Source organism: Sapajus apella, unplaced genomic scaffold (assembly GCF_009761245.1).
Source record: "Sapajus apella isolate SASKATOON/1434 unplaced genomic scaffold, GSC_monkey_1.0 scaffold36, whole genome shotgun sequence".
NCBI lineage: Eukaryota > Metazoa > Chordata > Mammalia > Primates > Cebidae > Sapajus > Sapajus apella.
The window spans coordinates 16,260,096-16,280,003 of record NW_022436976.1 but is presented as its reverse complement, the minus strand read 5'-3'; the positions used below and the strand labels follow the sequence as shown (position 1 = coordinate 16,280,003).

The 19,908-nt window shown below is 33.7% G+C and overlaps 1 protein-coding gene across 13 annotated transcripts in view; it reads left to right on the top strand.

Moving 5' to 3' along the window:
* The window catches only part of LRRC7 (leucine rich repeat containing 7), a 566,189-nt gene that overhangs the window by 241,565 nt on the left and 304,716 nt on the right, over positions 1-19,908 (top strand). The window lies entirely within an intron of this gene.

The following is a 19,908-nucleotide window of genomic DNA, read 5'->3' as shown; positions in this document are numbered from 1 at the left end:
TTTTATTTAGTGCTGAGGAGACAGGCAGGCAGGTATGGACAAAATAGATCCTGCCCTCATGAAGTTTACATTCTAGTGGGTTGCCCATTAAACAAGTAATTATAGATGATTAAATAAGCAATTTTGTGTAAAGATACATTCAACACAAAGGGCATGCATAGAGAAGGATGTTATCCAGTCTTTGTAGTTAGGAAAGGTTTTCCTAAGAAGTAATAAACAGATAGGACCAAAAGAAGTTAGATAAGATTGGCTTGACATCCTAGGAAATAAGGATCTATTTTGTAAAAGACCACCAGAAAAATATCTTGGTCACATGTAAATATAACTTTCCTAAGAAATTTGGTGCCTTTAGAGCTCCATGACCATATCTCAGTAGCCTTGTCTCTGTTCATTTGACCAGAACTCTCCACCACAAATATCCTCAATGCTCATTCCCTTACCACCTTTAGGTCTTTTCTTAAATATACTGTCAACAAAGCCTTCCCAGACCACCCTATTTAAAAATAAGATAGTGCTATTACTATTCAATAGAAGCACATTCTACTTTTTTTTTTCTCATATGAAAAACTAACCCACTGTATATTTAAGTTATTTATCTATTGTCTGGAATCACCTTGCTAGAATTAAAATTCAGTGATGCCCTAATTTTTTTGCTGTTGTTTTGTTTACTGCTATATCTCCATTGCCTAAAACAGTATGTGTCACATTTTAGGAGCCCAATAAATATTTATTCAATGAATTCATTAATGAACGATTGTTCTGAAACATGGAACACTTGTTGAAATTTACCAATGTGATATGCTAGTGATTTTCTTCAAGTCTTTGAGAGTCATTGAGAAGTTAATAGAATCACTGTGGGTAAGACTGATACTCTCAAATAATCAGTGAAAATTATAAAATTCTATAACACAATGAAGTGCCTAATTACAATGTCCATGTTATAATTACAAATTCTTAGACAATGGTAGATTAGTTAAGACTAATCTTAGGGAAGAGTTCAGGTAAAATATACTACCTGAAGATTTCCATGAAACACAGTAGCATCTGAATAACAAGAGTATTTCATCTGAAGGAGAAAATCAGAACATAAGCAGGGAACACAGACCTCTTTCTTCATCAACTTGACCTGCCACTTAGAAGGTTTTCAGGAAGACAATTCTAAAAGTACCATATGCAGATATGTAAGGAGAAGAACAACTAGGTTTAGATCCATGGAAAGATAATCTTAGGGCTACCATGCTTTGAGAATAGCCTTACCTATTTGTATGGATTTGTATTTCTGTACAATAAAACAATTACTACTACCTGTTTATTTATATACATTCACACATATTATAACATATTAAGTCATAATTTCTGAGAAATAGTATATGGACAATAATCACATTCCTTGATCTTCAGGCAGGATTAGCTGGATAGTCCAAGTAAAGAAAAATCTATCTTATTTTTAAAGAAAATCTGGAAATAATTTATCACCCAATATAAACATGAAAGTCCTAAGTAATTTGACATTTTTGTGAGCATGTAATGATTTCTGGTGGCCCTAAGTGAACCACGGGTTATACTTCAACTCAGAAGAATCTGTAAGCATCCTTAGAAGTTTTTGCAACTATTACTTAGGGGCTTTTAACTATGCTTATGATTCTGTATATTCTGGAACTATTTATGCAAAAAGTCATGCAAAAGATGGCGAACCACTCTGCAATACTAGGATAGTACTATAGGCTTGATGAGTGTAATGGTATCAGCCATTGGTAGAACTTACACAAACAGTAAAAGATTTCATCACGTCAGCCTTTTCAGAAAGCTATACCTAAGAAAGCAGTCACTGATTCTGTGACAGAAAACTAGGCAGTTACTTAAGGAACATAATACATCCTTTGGGAATCTGTCAAGTGAAAAAAGAGTAGATAGCAGAAAATGAGTGCAGTGTCAGAACCACATTTGACAAGGTTGGAGTAGCCCTGTTGGAAAAGAGGCAAAACCTGAGAGAATACAAGCAGTATTGTTATTTAGGGACCGGACATAGTAGACTGTCTATTTTGAGACAGAGACTCATTCAAATACTAGTCAATCTAGGTTAAAATTACCTAAAATGTGCTTAAATTAGATGAGTGACCACTTAATGAAATTAATTCACTTTAAGGTCAAGGTTCAATCTGATCTTGGTTGTTTATATGACCTCCTCACTTTACTTTTCATGTTCAATTCTTCTGCCTGTCATCCTGGTCCACCAATTTTCCTCTCCATAATTCAAAAACACTATTTTATGTAGAAACCTTTAGATAACTGAACTATTGTGTACAGAAAGATATTTGTACAATTTGCGTGAACAGATTTTATCTCCCTCTCTAACCACAACTCCAACTGATCATCTCTCTTCCATTTCATGCTCAGGTAATGCCAGATTTTAATTTCCAAATGCATCAAGCTGATTGCTTGTGACACAAGGAACCATATTATCTTCTCTACCCAAAATAACCCATCCTCCCTAGTGCTGTGCCCCATCAACCAGAGTCCTCTTCACCTTTAAAAAGACATTTCAGATGTCATTTCTCTAGGAAACTTTCCTGTCCCTGTATAAACACATAAGGTGAATTAATCCCTTCTTCCTCCATGATATCTTTTTACATTGCATGTTTTTGTTTTGAACTTATTTCACTTTTTAATTTAATTTCCATATATTTGACTAGATTGTAAGACCCTTGATATTAGCGGCTATCTTATTTATTTCTCTGTTTGGAGCTACTAGCACAATACCCAGTATGCATGTAGGCATTCATCAAATGTTTGGCAGGTAAATAAGAATTATATTGAGACATTCTTTTAAAATATATATATAATGTGTATTTAATTACATTACAGTAGGGATCCAACATAGGATAAGGTCCCCATCAAAATGTTTTAAGTGAGTACTGAAAAAGATAGAAATGACATTGAGATAAGTAACAAGTACCCACTAAAGTCAGCTCTAACCTACCATATAATAATGTTTTTGTTCCTTAGAATAATGACTACTTCATGTGAAGCTTTGGTTTTCCCCTGAGCTTCAGACTAGAATAACCAGTTTCATGTTGGGCACCACTATAATTTATTCCACAAACCCTCCCAATATAACGTATTGAAAACCAAACTCATCATCCTCTCCAATCTACCTTTCCTCCATTGTACAGTTCTCTTTTAATGTTACTATGATATACTTAGGTTATCAAGGCAAAAAATTCTCTTCTTCAACTTCCATATCCATTCAGTCTTCAGCTCCTGCCAAATTTAACTCCTAAATATATGGCAGGTATTATTCCTTCTTGCTATTCCCATTGCTGCATTCATACACTCGTCTCATACCTCTTTCCTAGGATTACTTGATTGCTTCCCAATTGATCTTCTCATCTCCATTATTGCCACCACAATTACCAAACCCATTCTCTACAAAATAGCTTTGGCACTCTTTTGTAATTGCTAATATAACTGCATTACTCTCCAACCTAAGATTTATCAGTTGAGCTAGGATAGAATGTAGAGTTCCTAACACAGAATTTAAAATCCCCACAATTGACCTCTCTATTAACTCCTACATGCCATCTGCCAATCCCACCATGCATGATTTGCACTTTTTAACTTTATGGCCTAGATACTGAAGAGCTTCCTCAAATAGTGAATACTGTCCCACCATCTTTGTGACTCTATTTACATTATTTCCACTGACCAAATTACCTCTTACACCTCTTTTCACCTGGTTAAATTGCACTTATTATTCAGATTTCAATTCAGATGTTATTGTTTTTAGGCACCCTCTGACCTGACTAAATTAAATAAAGGGTCTCCCCTCTGTACTAATATACCCTGTGTATTGTCTGTTCTAACACTTAACATTGTATTAAAAATGCTTGATAGTCACATTAAAATATTTATGCAGCTTTATTTATTTATTTTTTTAATTGTTTTAATTTTTTTCCCATTTATTTATTTTATTGCATTTTAGGTTTTGGGGTACATGTGAAGAACATGCAAAATTGTTGCATAGGTACACACTTGGCAGTGTGATTTGCTGCCTTCCTCCCCATCACCTACATCTGGCATTTCTCCCCTTGCTATCTCTCCCGAGCTCCCCACCCCCCACCCTCCCTCCCCTATTTCCCCCCAACTAACCCCAGTGTGTAGTGCTCCCCTCCCTGTGTCCATGTGTTCTCATTGTTCAACACCCGCCTATGAGTGAAAACATGCGGTGTTATTTTTTAAGCTATTTTAACATTCAAGCATGAAGAAAATAATATGAGACACCAATGTACCCGTTATGGAAATTAAAGTGTTAATGTTTGTTATAGATAAATATTAATGCTAGGGGTTTTATTAGTAAATAAAAGGTTAGAGAAACTTGTAAATGCTTATCCCAATCCCTTCCCACTTCCTCCCTCTCAGATTTAATGTCTTTAAAATTTCAGTGAAGTGCTACCGCATTGTATATATTATTCATCAAGTTTTTCATTCTACATTTTTCTAAGATTTATCCTTGGTCTTAGTTGTACCAGAAAGTTACCAATGTCCCCATTGCTCCATATCTTTGCCATACATAGGGTTATTAAGTATATTAATTGTTGGCCCATCAATCAGATGGCTATATAAGAGTAGCTTGATACTTTATACTTCCCTAATCACTAGTGAAATTGTCACATTTTCCATTTTTTTTTAATTGGCCAGTTTAGAGTCTCTTTATAAACCCATTTACCAAACCCATTCTCCACAAAATAGCTTTAGCACTCTTTCTTAATTGCTAATATGACTGCAACACTCTCCAACCTCAATACTCAATATGTCAGTTGAGTTTTGATTTGCATTTCTCTAGCTTGTGGTCTACCAATTTTCCTTCCTTTTAGAGAATCAACTTTTAATTTCATTGACTCTTTGTATTGTTTTCATTGTTGTCCTCAATATTATTTAGTTCTGCTCTGATTTTTGTTATTTCTTTTCTTGTGCTGTGTATTTTGTTTGCCCTTGTGTTTCTAGTTCCTTGAGATGAGACGACGTTAGTTTGTGACCTTTCTATTTTTTTAATGTAAGAAGCATTTAATACTACTAACTTCCCTCTCAGTATTACTTTTGCTGTATTCTAGAAGTTTTGGTAGGTTGTGTCTCCAGTTTCATTCATTTCAAAAGTTTTTTTTTTTTAATTTTTGTCTTAATTTCATTATTGACCAAATATTGTTCAGGAGTATAATGTTTAATTTCCATTTATTTGTGTAGTTTTGAGAGTCATTTTTGTATTGATTTCTAGTTTTATTCCACTGTGGTCTGAGAATATACTTAATATGTTTTCACTTTTTTAAAATTTATTGAGACTTGTTTTATGGCTTGTCATATGGTCTATCTTGGAGAATGTTCCATGTGCTGATGAGAGGAATATATATTCTGCAATTGTTAAATAGAATGTTCTGTATGTCTACTAGGCCCATTTGCTCTAAAGTCCAATTGAAGTCCACTGTTGCTTTGTTGATTTTCTATTTTCAGTAATTTAAGTTTTGTGAGTGAGGTGTTGTAGTCCCCCACTGTTATTGTATTCCATCTATACCTATTTTAGGTCTAGTAATGTTTGTTTTATAAATCTGGGAGCTCCAGTGCTGAGTGCATATATTTGTAGAATTATTACATATTCTTCTATAATTAATTCCTTTATTATATAATGATATCTTTCTCTTTTGTTTTCACTGTTTCGGTTAAAGTCTGTTTTGCCTGACATAAGTATACCTACTCCTACTCTCTTTTAGTTTCCATTTGTGTAGAATATCTTTTCTCATCCCTTTACCTTCAGGCTGTGTCTTTGCTTACCAGTAAGGTGAATTTCTTGTAAGCAGCATATAGTTAGTTCATGTTGCTTAATCCATTCTACCAATCTATATCTTTTAAATGGAACATTTAATTTATTTACATTCAAGATTAATATTGATTTGTGAGGTTTTATTCCTGTTGTAATGTTGTTATCTAGTTGTTTTGTGGCTTGTTTCAATATAGTAAAATGTGTTATTTATTTTGGGGGAGATGTTTTATTACTGATTCAATCTTACTACTCATCATTTAGGTGTAATTTTACAAATTACTTAAGAAAGTCTTTCCTACTCTAATATCACAAAGATATTTTCTATATTTGTTTTAAAACTGTTAGTTTTTATTTTCACATTTGAATATTTAATTCATTTGCAACTTATTTCTATGCTCTGTATGATCAAAATTTATCTTTTTCCATGTGAACAGATGATTAATTGTTCCAGCAACATTGTTTGGTCTCTTGTTTCCTCACTGATTTGTAATTCTCCCTTTTTTATATAAAAAAAAGTTTTTCCCCAAACTATTTATCCTGCTCAAATGCCTTATTTGACTATTCCTGTACTAAGAATGAATATTAGACTATAATGATTAGTAAAATATTTTAATTTTACTAATCATTATAGTCTAATATTCATTCTTAACATCTGAAAATACAAGTCCAGATTTTTTCAGTTTTCATTTTCAAAACTCCTTTGCCATTTTTTTTCATTATAATACTTTAAGTTCTGGGGTACATAGGCAGAACGTGCAGGTTTATTACATAGGTAGAATGTGCAGGTTTATTACATAGGTATACATGTGCCATAGTGGTTTGCTGCATCCATCCCCCATCATCTACGTTAGGTATTTCTCCTGTTTGCCCTCCCCAATCCCCCCAACCCCTGCTATTCCTCCCCTAGTCCCCCCATCCCCCAACAGGCCCCGGTGTGTGATGTTCCCCTCCCTGTGTCCCATGTGTTCTCATTGTTCAACACCCACTTATGACTGAGAACATGCAGTGTTTGGTTTTCTGATCTTGTGTTAGTTTGCTGAGAATAACGATTTCCAGCTTCATCCATGTCCCGTAAAGGACACTCATCCTTTTTTATGACTGTATAGTATTCTATGGTGTATATGTGCCACATTTTCCTTATCCAGTCTATCAATGATGGGCATTTGGGTTGGTTCCAAGTCTTTGCTATTGTAAATGGTGCCACAATAAACATACATGTGCATGTATCTTTATAATTGAATGTTTTATAATCCTTTGGGTATATACCCAGTAATGGGATTGCTGCATCAAATGGTATTTCTAGTTCTAGATCCTAGGGAATTGCCACACTGTCTTCCACAATGGTTGAACTAATTTACACTCCCATCAACAGTCTAAAAATGTTCCTATTTCTCTACATCCTCCCCAGCATTTGTTGTCTCCTGATTTTTGAATGACCACCATTCTAATTGTCATGAGATGGGATCTCAATGTAGTTTTGATTTGCATTTCTCTAATGACCAGTGATGATGAGCTTTTTTTCATATGTTTGTTGGCTGCATAAATGTCTTCTTTTGAGAAGTGTCTGTTTATATCCTTCACCCACTTTCTGATGGGGTTATTTTTTTCTTGTAAATTTGTTTAAGTTCTTGTTATTTTGTTTTTGCTTTTGTTTTTGCCATTCTTGCTACTTAATTCTTCCATAGGAACATGAGGTTCAACTTGTTGAGGTACATAATCTATTGGAATTTTTTAAATTGGTTTTAACTGAAAGATTAATTTCGGAAGAGTTGTTAACTTTGGCATGGTAAATGTTGTAATTCATGAACATGGTATTTCCCTTTATTTAAGTCTTATTATGTGTTTTTCAATAAAACTTTATGACTTCCATAAAGAATATGTACACATTTTATTAGCGTTATGATTAAGTACTTTAAGTTGTTAGTTTTACAAATTGTATCACTTTTTAAGAAATATATTTTCTAATTTCGGTTGATCCTTTGTAGAAACATTACTAGCTTTGATGTTTTGATTATACATTGAGCTACAGAGCTGAATGTAAGTTCTAATTTGTAGCCAGCAGGTTCTTTTGAATCTTTATTACCAAATCATTTCATCCACCTGTGACAATATTCTTTCTTTCTAATCCTATGCCTTTATTCTTCTTGACTCACTTTTCACAAATTACAATGTAATTAGGAAATAATTTACTTCATCACAGTTTTTTTTTAAATTTATTTTCACATATTATCCACAGTCTTCTCTTTTATAAATCTGTAGTATATCTGTAACTGTTTTCTCCATTACATTCCTAACATTGTTTCATGCCATTTATCTTAGTTTTTTTAGCAACCTTGCCCGAGGTTTTCTATTTTATTAATCTTTCAAATAATATTATATTGGCTTGTTGGTCTTTTCTATTATTTGGTTTGTTTATTTGTTTGTTTTCCAACTCATTAATTTCTATTTCTACTGCAGCTATCATCATTATGTCCCTTCTTTTACTTTCTTATTGTTTACTCAATTGTTTTCTGGTGCTCTAACACATTTGGGACATTTTTACTCATTGTTTTTATTGAAATACATTGCAGACTAAATGGTTTTGATGATACCAAGTTCTTATTAGTTAATTCCTTTCACATCGTGACCAAGTATGTTGTTAATTTTTTAAGTGGTTCTTCTTCCTTGTAATAAAAATACATATTCTTTTATTATTAGGTATAGGCTAGAGATCTATTAGTGGTACATTTTATTCTCCATTATATTTTGAATTTCTCTAAGACAAACACCATCTATTTATGATTTTTACATGCTTTGAACATTGACTATATAGGTATATATTCAATACATGGAATATATACCTACTTGGAACATTAAAAATACCTAATGAGCTGAAAATAAATGAACTGGAAAATGAGATTTAAATCTTTTATGTTCAGTAAAACTAATATTCTTTCTTTACAAAAAATAAGTATATTAACTGACCTTTCTAAAGAAATTTTGATTAATTTTACTAAAACCTGGATAACTAGCCAGCTATCTAGAGAAAATATATAAATATCTGCATTTCATGTAAATTATTCTTCCTCTCTAAATTCTTTCTGTTCCCTAATTATATGCGGCAATCCATGGGTAAATGCATCAGCTTTCTATGCCAATGAATTTTTATCCACAATTCCTCTCATCTTAATTCAACAGTAAAATCAAACTTTTATGTGCATGTGCATCAGAGATGAATGCATTTCATGATATTATGATTTCTAAATAAATAGTCCATGCACGTTTGTGAAGACCATACCTGGTCATAATGAAGTAAATTGTTTTGTTTATATTATAAAGCAAGATAATGAATTATAAGATTTAATTAGGCAATGATTCTATTTCGAGTCTGATTGTTGATTTGCCATTGCTTTATAAAGACTATGACACTATAATTTAAGGACTTTAATGAAAATGAATTAATTTGAAAGCTCTTCCTAATTCTGCAGCAATTAAATGATTTTTCCCTCATCCACTAAAACTTATTTCTGTACAAGAATGGATTTGCACAGCATCATAGTGAGAAAAAAAACATTATTGTTAGCTATAATGAAAGGCAATCAGAATTGAAGGCATTATTATGTGTTTTACCCACTTGCCAACTATTCCACCCCTTCCTTCAAATACATGAAAAATAATGAAGACAAATCATATCCTCTACTTGAAGGATAGAAGGGGAAACTTTTTCTCTCAAATATGCTAGAAAAAGCATATATGGGTAATCAGTTAAATGATAAAAGTCTTTACCTGGAACCAACCCAAATGCCCATCGATGATAGACTGGACAGGGAAAATGTGGCACATATACACCATGGAATATTATGCAGCCATCAAAAACGATGAGTTTGGGTCCTTTGTAGGGACATGGATGAACCTGGAAACCATCATTCTCAGCAAACTGACAGAAGAGCAGAAGATCAAACACCGCATGTTCTCACTCATAGGCAGGCGTTGAACAATGAGAACACATGGACACAGGGAGGGGAGCACTACACACTGGGGTCAGTTGGGGGGAAATAGGGGAGGGACGGTAGAGGGTGGGGAGCTGGGGAGAGATAGCAAGGGGAGAGATGCCAGATGTAGGTGATGGGGAGGAAGGCAGCAAATCACACTGCCATGTGTGTACCTATGAAACAATCTTGCATGTTCTTCACATGTACCCCAAAACCTAAAATGCAATAAAATAAATAAATAGGGAAAAAAAAAAAGAAAATGTGGCACATATACATCATGGAATACCATGCAGCCATAAAAAAGGATGAGTTCATGTCCTTTGCAGGGACATGGATCAAGCTGGAAACCATCATTCTCAGCAAATGGACACAAGAACAGAAAACCAAACACTTCATGTTCTCACTCATAAGTGGGTGTTGAACAATGAGAACACATGGACACTGGGGGGGTAACATCACACATTGGGGCCTGGGGTTGGGGGCTAGGGGAGGAATAGCAGTGGATGGGGAGATTGAGGAGGGATAGCATTAGGAGAAATACCTAACGTAGATGACAGGGTGAAGGATGCAGCAAACCACCACTATGTCATGTTTACACCTATGTAACAAACCAGCACGATCTGCACATGTACCCCAGAACTTAAAGTATAATTAAAAAAACAAAGTCTAAAATAAATAAATAAATAAATAAATAAATAAATGATAAAAGTCTTTAAACATTTGAGCACATTACTCTTGAAACTCTGGTAGTGTATATATTATATTCATAAAGGAGTCTATTCTGGGATGCCTTGTGTGGGGAAGAAAATGATACCATGCAATTGTTCTCGATAAGGAATAAATGTGCTCTCTGGTGTTTGGCAAATCATTACACCATTTATTTAGAGTAAAGTTCATTATATTGTCCTATTAAATACCTCACTTTCAACACTGTTAATGAGTTATTTAATTGAAATGTGATCACTAGCACTTCTCTCACTTTAAGACTACCTCCCCTTTCTATAGAATCTACTTCTCCCCAGGGTTATGGTGTTAAAGTAAACTGAGGATTGGCGATTCCTTCTGTTTCCATTAAAGAACATGATGGGGCAACAAAACCTGGATTTTATTATTTCCTCCTGACACCTTTTCAGCTTGATGCTGGAATTTAAACTGTTTCTAATCTTTTCATTAGAAAATAAAATCAACAAATAATGCCTTAAGTGTGTCACTGTCACTTACTCTATGGGAGATGATAAAATTTACAATCTGGTTATGTATGAAATAAAAGGAAGAATACTTCCCCACCCTTTTGAAGTCTGTATTGGGCTCTGTCACATAAGCTCATCAATTTTCCTAGAGTTGCAGCAGAGCTAAGTGATTAACCTGTCTTCCATGTCTCAGTAGATCCTTAAAAAATACAATTAAAAGAGCAAACTTAAATTGGCAACGAAGTATTGTGAGTCCTTCATCTACTATGCCATGCTCCCTTGCAGCTTCAGTATAAATTTCTTGAAAACAAGATTGAACCTTACATTGTTTCTGGATCCACAATAGCCCCTATCAATGTGCAGGCATAGTGAGTGCTCAATAAAGTGGTAGATTAATAAGAAAGGAAAAATTCATTTGTCAAGTATGAAGCAATATTACTAAACAGTTCATTTCACATAAAATGACTCAGTATATTCGTTGTTGAAGCAGAGAGAGAAAACAAGAGGAATTGAAGTGTCACTTAAATTAACTCATTTAGACTAAGTCAAATTCATTCTTCTGTCAACTCATTGTTGGCCAAGGTCATAAGCCCTGCTCAAAATTTTCCCCAGATATGTTTGTAAGGCAGAATCAGTGTATGACTGTCTCTATTGATTACCAGTATTTGGCTTTTCACTTTACAATGCTACTAAAATAGGCAGTCTTGCAGGAGACCTTTTAACTATTCTTGCTGAGATTCCTAGTGAGCTCCTTGCTCCCTTTACTGGAGTGGTTAGAGGTAAAGCAAACCATTCTAGTCTGTTTGCTCTTTTGCTATTTTTTTTTCTCTGTGTCCATAAGATCTGACTGACCTATACAATTTCTCCCAAATTTACTAACTCAATAGCTATATGTATTTTTCTTCTAGGATACGATATGTTGCCCTTCTGAAATCTCTATAATCTGAACTATATATCCAATAGAGTATTGCCCCATTTGCCAAATATCCTTGAATTGTGCAGGTGTACACACAAACTAATTTTCAAAATAAAATTAAGTTTATCCTTTATATGTCAAATTTTTATTTTTGTTTTAATCACTGTGGACAGAAAATATCTTAACAATGTTTCTTATTGCATTACCATCTTTAAATGAGTATAATAAATGAAATTTAACTTATCTATGTTGAGTTTATCATGGGTTTAGTATTGAACTTTCTTTTTAGTGTGTGTGACTGTTTGCCTCAACACAAAATAAGAATGGTAGACATGAAGATTTCTGGTGTCAGCCTTGCCATTTTTTCTATCATCTTCTATATAAATGATACCGTCGGCTATAATCTCTTCAGGTTGACATCCTGACAATTTTAAGTAGGCATCTCTTCTTATTTGCTCCAATAGCTATTGGTCGACTTTTATTAAAGAATGCAAAGACTATGAACTAAGCTTCCAGTGCTTCGCATCAGTAAATGATTGAGAAATAAAGGACTTTATAACCTGAGCATAACATTAAAAAAACCAGAAAGTTGATACTATCTAAAATTTGTCCAGATATGATTATAGAACAAAGACAGCTTACAATGACACTTTAAGGATGCTACATAGTCAACCTTGACTGTGCTGTAAACTCAGTGTTCCAGAAAGTTAAGGTTGTTTTTATTTGACCTGAGAGCAAGTATGGAACAAATCTTTTAAATGCTCTATCACCAGTCTTGTGTAGCTAAGACTTATATCACAAAGTAGTTTAAATCCTAGATTTGATGGAAGCAGTTTAACACAGATTAATATGATAGCATGTGGAATAAGCTTGGCCTAGTTTCAAATCCTGAGTAGCCTCTGAGCCTCAGTTTCTTCATTAGTTAATTGAGAATATTAAATCACTTTACAAAATTATTGTACAGATGAAATAAGGTGCTTATAACAGTTTCTTAATACCCTCCATTCTTTCTGTTCTTTAAGTTTAATCCAATTTATCAGATGTATTAATATCCGACTTGCCTTCTCAAAAATGAAAAATATAATTACAAAAAATTTATCACAACTAAAATATCAGATGTAGATACTGAAATCTTATAAGCATGTTTTCTGTCTTTATTTCATATGAGATATATCATTAGGATTTTTGTCTTTATTAGCATATATTTATATCACAGAATAAACCATTTGGGCTGATGATATGTATAAAATTCAGAAAACATAAGCATTCAATATGGATTATTCCTATTATATGTGTATTGATTTATACAAAAATAAGAAACAATTTTTATGTACTTGAGAGAACACTAAATCATTCATAATTTGGTATTTGTAAAGGAGTATGTTGTGTCTGTATAGCAAGTGATAGTTACCTTTTGTATTTTCAAACAGAGAATTAGAATCCATAGTCTCTGTACTAAAATCCAATGTTTCATCTCATGTTTGTGAAGTGGTCTAGATCATTGCCTCAAGCTATTGATGTGAAACTATAATTAGATGCAATTTAGCAAGCAATGGCTGAGTTTCCATTGTTTTCCCAGCATTAACATAGGTACTGTCTGGAATATTAAGAAATTGAATGTCAACTGATAAATCGCTGACCACAAATATCTGATTCCATTCTCCCATTTCCAGAACCCTCCTTATCTTCAACCATCTTTAACCCCGTCAGAACCACCAATCCATCATATTGGCATCTTCTGATGCACCTCCCCACGACATTGATGTTTTCGCTGCCTTCTTTACGTGGTTCAAATTCTATAGTCAATTATCAAATTACTCCCTTATGGACCTCCTTGACAACCTTTCTTCTCTCTTATGTCACTGTGCTTCCTCAGCAAAATTACAACCCTGACTGAATTCAACTCTCTATGTAGTGCTGAAAGGATATGGAAAAAAGACTCAACCACACCAACTGATTAAAATCATGGTTGTGAATCTGAAGTACAGTCTTGAAGCTCACTACTGATCATTTTCTACTTCCCTAATCCTCTGACTCTCCCTCTGTCCTAGTGACAGTTTCGTATCTTCTCATCTGGCTTCAAACCATCCATACCTCCTCTCCCATCTTCATGGCTACTGATCCTACTCCTCTGAGAAAACTAAAGCTTGCTTCAGAGAAGAAACATGTCTCATTTTGTATTTGTGCATAGCAATTTTCCATTTTTTAAATTAAACATACCATTTTGCCTACAAAACATAATACTTCACATACAATTACTTTAGAGCACAGTCCTTAATTGGTTGTTCAGCCTAGGTTTGAATGTAACCTAAATATAATCTTGAGTCTTCAGGGAAATCAAAAGAAGTGAACTTGTGGGTTCCCTTAGAAGAGAGTTTATTATGGGACTGTGGTAGAAAGTTTTAGTGATACCTCAGCTGAAAAATAGAGATCCAGAGCTTGGATTGTGTGATCTACAAATTCTTGACCCTGTTTAATCACAAGTCAGAATGTTTGGAATAAGATATATTGCTAAAGTAGGGCTATTTATTCCCCCATGTCTAGATGAATAAATGTAAAAATCAAAACAAAGGTATATCTTAGAAGATATGTCTATGTATATGTATAACAAATATATATAACATATGTAATTAAATATATATACATAAAAATTTCTTTATAAATTGAAAACTGTGTGTTTCCAAGGACCAGACAGAAGATTACAAAGGCTGATTTAATAAAATGTGGCCCCTATTTGTCTAATGACAAATCTAACAGTTTTAACAGGTGGTGGCATAATAGATTTTTAAAAATATAGTGTTTTAAAAATTTTATTAAATCCCATATATATCTATTCTCATCTATAAACACCCATTAGCTATTCAAATAAACCTTCTACTCTTTGTGAATGTGTGGTTCTTCATTTAAAAAATGAAAATCATGTTGCCTAATACGTCTTCGGAATTATTGAAATAATTAAATGATTTTTTCACAGTGACAAAGTGAAGTGTATGTTACCTTATACTTGTTAACTAAAATTCTTATTCATACACTAATTTTGTCTAGAATTTATCAAGTACTTATTAAGGGCCAGACATGATACTCAGTGTTTTACATTCATACCATCAAATGCTCAGAACAACTCTTTGTATTAGACAAAAAATGACTAATTCATTCAAATATCATAATGCCTGTCTAAGATTAAATGCTCAGTTAATTGACAAAACCGGTACTTGGTCACCTTTCCAACCTGTGCTTTTAATCACTATACTTTTAACTAATACTACTTCCCTGTGTTTGGGTTGAACTACTAGGTGAAGCTACGCTCAAAGAACTTTCCCTAAATTCTAGCACCCATATATTAATATACACAGTAAAGATCCACTGGCAACCTACTTTTCCAAATGTATTCCAACAAATTAAGCTAATTATGAAAACCTCAGCAAAAATGTTGCTGAGCATAAACTTTATCAACTCAATAGCTGACACAACAACATACTCTTACTTTCTTGCCACAATTTGTTTTTCCTGAATTTAATGATTGTTCTGTTGATCTTATTGCTTAGCTTTTTGTGTGTTTTTCATCAATCTAATCTAGAACTCTCCCTAAGCTGTGTGAATTTCCTGTCAATATGTTCAAGCAGATTAGGTGTTATATCACTTACATCTTATTGGGCAAAAATTCTCTAGGAACTTTTTGACCTGCTGCAATCTAGACTGCTTGCTCTCCAGGCCTGCTGTGAGCAATTGCCTTGTGACACCTTCACCATTATTCTGGGGATTCCCTTTGCCTCTCTTGTGTTGGACCATCTGGTTCCTGGTTACCACATGTCTTCCTTAATATATCATTTTGGTGACAAACATCCTACAGAAGATCTTTGGAAAATGGTGTCTGTACAAAATAAAACTTTGGGAAATTTGAACATCTGAAAATATCTTCAAAAAAAACCTAGGAAGTTATTAGTTCCAATCAGACAGCTCATTTTAGCTCAGTTAACTTTAAAGACTTGTTAGCTTTTCTCTTTATTATCCTCAGAAGATTGACTGTGTCTTTAAAAAAAAATATCCTTCAACCAGTTTAGTAAGGACAAGGCAACTTTTAAAAATTCTAGGCAACTTTTAAAAATTCTATCTGTGTTCTCAGGAAATGTCATTTATTTGGCAGGGATCCCAATGTGCAGCACAGCTTGCTCCCCCTTCACAGTCCCCAAAACTGCTAGTTTTGACACCAGGAAGTTCTTTCAATGACAGCCATTCATTTATCAAAATTATTCTGAACTTAGAGAATAGGGTTTTAAAAATATATATATATCCCAAGAAGGTCTTTCTCAGTCTGTTCAGGGTGCTATAACAAAATACTACAAACTGGGTGACTTATAAACAATAAACATTTATCTCTCACAGCTCTGGAGGCTGGGAAATCCAATTTCAAGGCACTGGAAAATCTGTCTGGTGAGAGCCTGTTTCTCCTAGACAGCACCTCAGTTGACATAAGGCCCGTTGTGCCTTATTAGAAAGACTACTGGGAGCAGCCTTGCCCCTTCTCACTGTTTCTTCACATTCAAATGTGGTGAATTTTGACTTTTGGTGTCACATTCAAAGAAATCATTGCCAAGTCCAGTGTCAAGGAGCTTTACCCCTACCTTTTATTCCAAAAGTTTTAAAGTTTCAGATCTTATATATGTTATTGAAGTTTCAGGTCTTATATATAAGTCTGTAATCCATTTGGGGTTGATTTTTGTGTATGATCTAAGATAAGGATCTAATTTCATTCTTCTGCCTGTGGGTTTCTAGTTTTCCCAGCACCATTTGTTGAAGAGACTATCCCCATTGTGTGTTTTGGTACATTTGTCAACAATCAGTTGATTGGTATATGTGCAACTTTTTATCTGGGATCTCTAATGCACTCCATTGATCTATAAGTCTCTGTTTGTGCCAATATCAGCCTGTTTTGATTATAATAGCCTCTTAATATAATTTGAAATGAAGAAATGTGAGGCTTCCAGCTTGTTCTTCTTGCTCAAAATTATTTTAGCTACTCAGGACCTTTTGTGATTTCATATAAACTTTAGGTATGTCTTTTCTATTTCTGTAGAAAAGTCATTGGGATTTTAATAGGAATTGCATTGAATCTGTGAATTACTTTGGATAGCATGGAACTTTAAACAACATTAATTATTTCACTCTGTGAATACATATCTTCCCACTTACTTTTGTCTTCAATTTTTTTCATCAATATTTTGAAGTTTTCAGTGATAGAGATTTTTCACCTCAGTTAAATTTATTTCTAAGTGTTGTATTCTTTCTCACACTATTGTAAGCCATTGTTTTATTTCTTTTTCACATAGTTTGTTGTGAGTCTATGGAAACAAAATTGACTTTTAAATGTTAATTTTGTATCTTGTGCTCTACTGAATTTGCTTAATAGTTCTCATACTTTTTGGTGAATTGTTTAGGATTTCTATATATAAAATTCTGGCATCCACAAACAGGGACCATTCAACCTCCCCTTCTGATTTAGTTGCCTTTTATTTCTTTTTCTTGCCTAACCCTCTGGTTAGGACTTTCAGTACTATGTTAGATAGAAGAAGAGATCATCCTTGTCATGTTCCTCATCTTAGATGAAAAGCTTTCAACTTTTCACTGTTGAGTATGATGTTAGCTGTAGGTTTGTCATATGTGGCTTTTATTTTGTTAAAGTAAATTTATTTTATGCTTAATTTGTTGAGAGTTTCATTATGAAAGAATGTTGGATTTTGTTAAATGCCTTTTTCTGCATCTACTAAAATGATCATGTGATTCTTATCCTACATTCTTATAATGTGGTGTATCACACTTATTGATTTATGGATGATAAACCGTCTTTGCATCCCAGGGGTAAATCCCATTTGACTATGGTATATGATCCTTTTAGTGTGCAGTTGTATTGAGGCTTCTAGTAGTTTGTTGAGGATTTTTGCATCTATATTCATCAGGGATATTGGCCTGTAATTTTTTTTTTTTTTTGGTAGTTTCTTGGCTGGGTTTGCTGTCAAGGTAATGTTGGCCTTGTAAATTGTGTTTGAAAGTGTTCCTTTCTCTTCAATTGTTTGAGAAGGATTGATAGTAATTCTCCTTTCAGTATTTGGTAGAATTCACAGTGAAGTCATAGGGTACTGGGCTTTTCATTGTTGGGAGATTTCTGTTTACTGAGTCAATCTCCTTATTAGTTACGTCTGTTCAAATTTTTTATTCATGATTCAGGCTAAGTAAGCTCTATATCAATAAGAATTTATTTCTTCTAGATTACTCAGTTGTTTGTTGGCATATAATTTCTTGTGGCGGTATCTTATGATTTGTGTTTCTGTAATATCAGTTGTACTGTCGTCTCATTTATTTCTGATGCTATTTATTTAAGTCAGCTCTCTTTTATTCTTAGTCTAACTAAGGGCTTGTCAATTTTATCTTTTTAAAAAGGCAGGTTCTAGTTTCATTGGTCTTTTCTTATTTTCTTCTTGTCACTGCTTCCTTTACTGCTGCTCTGATATTTGTGGGTTTGTTCTTATTTTTCTAATTACTTGAGGTGTAAAGTTAGCTTGTTTATTTAAGATCTTTTTTTGTTCTTAATTTGGCTTTTATTGCTATAAACTTCACTCTTAAAACTGCTTTTGCTGCCTCCCATAAGTTTAGGTATGTTGTATTTCTATTTCTTTTTTTTTGTATCAGATTTTCTTTTAATTTTCCTTTTGATTTCTTCTTTGACCTACAGGTTGTTCAGGACTGTGCTATTTGGTTTCCACATATTTGTGTGAATTTTCCAGTTTTCCTCTTGCTAGTGATTTTTGGTTTTATATATTATCATTGCTGTTGAAAAAGATACTTGATATTATTTCAGTTTTGTAAATTTTTTAAGACTTATTTTGTGGCCTTGCATAAAATCTTCTTGGAGAATATTTCATTTGTGCTTGAGACTAATGTGCATTCTGCTGCTGTTGGATGGAATCGTGTGTGTGTGTGTGTGTGTGTGTGTGTGTGTGTGTGTGTATGTGTATTAAGTTGATGAAGTCCATGGTTTCTTTATTGACTTTTTTGCCTGGATAATCTATCCATTGTTGCAAGCGGGGAATTGAAGTCCCTACTATTATTGTATTGTATTCTATTTCCCCCTTCAATCTGTCAATGCTTGTTTCATACATTTAGGTTATCTGATATTGAGTGTATATATATTGAAATTATATCCTCTTGCTGAATTGACACTTTTACGATTATATAATTAACTTCTTTGTCACTTGTGACAATAGGTTTTGACTTAAAACATATTTTGTTTGAAATACATATAGATACTCTGCTCTCTTTTGGTTTATATTGGCCTGAAACATTTTTTCTATCCTTTTATTTTTTAGCCTACATAGGTCCCTAAAGTTTGTTTCAAGCACATGTAGTTGGGTCTTGATATTTTTTATTATTATACTTTAAGTTCTGAGATACATGTGCAGAATGCACAGCTTTCTTACATAGGTATACACATGCCATGGTGGTTTGCTGCACACATCAACCGTCATCTACATTTTTCCTAATGCTATCCCCTAGCTCCTTACTCCATACAGGCCCTGGTGTGTGATGCTCCCCTCCCTGTGTCCATGTGTTCTCATTGTTCAACTCCCACTTATGAATGAGAACATGCAGTGTTTGGTTTTCTATTCTTGTGTTAGTTTGCTGAGAATGATGGTTTCCAGCTTCATCTATGTCCCTAAAAAAGGCATGAATTCATCCATTTCTATGGCTGCATAGTATTCCATGGTGTATATGTGCCACATTTTCTTTATCCATTCTATCATTGATGGGCATTTGGATTGGTTCCAAGTCTTTATTATTGTGAACAGTGCTGCAATAAACATATGTGTGCATGTATCTTTATAGTAGAATTATTTATAATCCTTTGGGTATATACCCAGTAATGAGATTGCTGGGTCAAATGGTATTTCTGGTTCTAAATCCTTGAGGAAATGCCACACTGTCTTCCACAATGGTTGAACTAATTTACACTCCCACCAACAGTGA